The following is a 2796-nucleotide window of genomic DNA, read 5'->3' as shown; positions in this document are numbered from 1 at the left end:
CCTAAGTTCTCCACAGAAGGAAACTTGCTGAACTACATCTTTCTGAACTTTAAAGAAGAAAGTCCTGATTCTCACCCGAATCAGGGAGTAAATGAATGAGTAACTTCACTGAAGGCAAGAAGCTGCCCTGGTCTAATGCTAGGAGACCTATGGAGAATCCAGACAATGCAGTCATTACAAGAAAATGTTCTTACTTTCTAAAGTCTTTTGTTGTAGAAACATTATCCATCTCTGTAGCTTTATTCTCAGCAGCAAACCTTAGACTGATCTTTGAGGATTCTCTTAAATAACCTCCAGTATAGACATATAAAAGAAGCAGACCAGAACAATCAAACCTAAGGTTTACTTTTAAATGTATCTCTATCCTCTCTCTCTTATTCCCAAATTGCCGTCCTTCCCCCCCTACCCTTCCTTCATCTTTTTCCCAAGCCAGTTTCATTCCCATCTTTTTCCCCCCAGATGATTCCCTCGCAGCAGGCAGAGAGGTACCACTTTCAGGCAACTCCTGCTGTGCATCAGTTGTTCACATGAAGACTATTTCTTGAGGCTCCTTTGCATGGCTCAGCCTGCCCAGGTCTAAAAGAACATGTACTCCTGCCACAGTTGCTTTAGCCTTAATAATTTCCATCTGTGTCATTTATTTCTTGGCCACAGAGAAAGCTCATTTTGTTGGAAGGTGAACTGCTGCCTATTCTGAATAATTTCAGATTCAGTCCTAGACTCTGACTGGTACCTTGTTTTAAGATTCTTTCTTTTCTTTCCCTGGAAATTAATGAACTTTTTCAAATTGCCTCATGTGATACATCATAAGGTGGGTTTTTTTAGTTTTGCAAAAAAAAATAATCCAAAAGAAGTAGTGTTTATCTGTTAAATATCTCCTGATTTCCTTATTACTTCTTTGAAACCGAGTATCTGGGAAGTTGTGCTGTTCCCGTTTTGGTAGAGCAAAGCCTTGATGAACTGACTCATGCAATTTCACAAGTTTGGATTCAGACAATGTTCAAAATAGAAATTCATAAGAGCTCTTTCCTCTGGTAAATAAATAAACCAACCAAATTATCAACAAATCAATGTACAAACAAACAAAACAAAACAGAGAAAAAAAAATAAAATATCCTGGCCTTTTTAGAAAATCAGTTGACACTATGCACTTCTGCAGATAACCTGGAGGAAACAATGAATTTAAGTGGGTGTCTTATCTGGTGTGAGGCTGTTTTGTTATTTACTGTATACTCTAGAACACCTCCATGCACTTGTTTCTGTTCAGTTACTTTAAGCCAAAATCATTTTCAATCTCTGCCACATTCAGTTCCTCCTATTTCCTGGCTACATCCATGTGTGATCCACATGTTTTATTTTTATCTTAGCAAAATAAGGGAACATTTTCTGATGGAGTCCTGGAAGAAAATCTGGGGTAGTGGTGAACTGGGAGAGGGTTAGAAGAAGCCCAAACCTGAATGGAGATGAAAGAAATATGTAGTCACAAGTCTGTGACTTGATCATGCAACAGAGAAATGTATACCAGTATTGGCAGTGGAAAGTAGCCAAGTTCTCATAGGCCTTACTTAGATGTAGTGCGTAGACTGGGTTTCCTAAGACATGGTCCTAGAATCTGTCCAATACACACCTTTGGCGCTTCTGCAAGATAAAATTGTGCTGTTTTTTACCCTGCAAATCAGCATTTACGCAACTGGTATTTTGTCTTCGAGCTGATATTTATCAACATCCTCTGGCTTCTTTAATTTGTCAGGTCAAATGCTTCTTAGCATCCATGGAGATATTTCTCCCGCCCCAGCCCTCCTACTGGTCTCTGGCTTATTAGGTTCTTCGTTAGCACTATTCTTAACTACTTGTAAAGGAATTATCATAAACTATTTCTGGTAGAGTGTTTTTACTTTGGCCTTCACAACACTTCTTTCACAGGTGCAAACACTTTTTCTTAAAAAAGTTTAAAAATACAGATGTTTAAATTGTGCAAAAATAAATGAATTGGGACTACTAAGGCAAAGGAATTCAGGAAAGAAATTAAAAAGTAAACTTCAAGAGCACTTAGAAAAATTACTTTTCTGACTAAATATTTGAGACACTCCCCCCCAATATTTCATTTCTATACTGAAAGATTGAAAGATCATATATAGTAAACTTTAATGGTACATAGTAAAGCCGAATATCTTGCATTGTCATCATCATATTAATGGTATCTTGTGATACTAATTTTAAAAAGTCTAAGAAAATTAGCATTACATATTTATTAGCATATTACTCAAATGATTTATAATCTCAGAGGTCCCTGCAGTACCGCTTAAATTTTTTTCATTTGTTTCACTGGGCAAAATCATAAAATGCTTCTCTTGTTTACTTACACTTCTCGAAAGGTAGTGTAATCTTTTCATTCCACCTTCATATAGAACTCTTTTCTTTTTGCCCTCAGGACTCCACACAGTGTCTTGAATGTGTTTGTCTGAGGGAAGAACATGGGAAAGGTATCAATAGCATCAGTTCAAATTCTGAAAATACCTTACATGTGTAAATCTTTTATTTTTTTCCACATTTACAACCAACCAAACAACCAACCAAACAACAACATAGTTTTGGGAAAGAAAAAAAAAAAAAGAAAAAAAAAAAGTAAGGTTTCAAAAACTAAACCTAACAGGCTCAAGGGTTAAGGGACAAGACATTCTTATAGTGCAAAGATACTGCTGAAAATTTTTACCAGGATTGGAAGTGGAGTTGGCAAACTGATTTAAATTAGTCAGGCCTGGCTATATTGGCGAGGCTATGCTTGCATGTCCATTT

The sequence above is a fragment of the Aythya marila genome, assembly GCF_965140915.1.
Source record: "Aythya marila genome assembly, chromosome: 9".
Lineage (NCBI taxonomy): Eukaryota > Metazoa > Chordata > Aves > Anseriformes > Anatidae > Aythya > Aythya marila.
Note: the sequence above shows the minus strand (reverse complement) of the source record.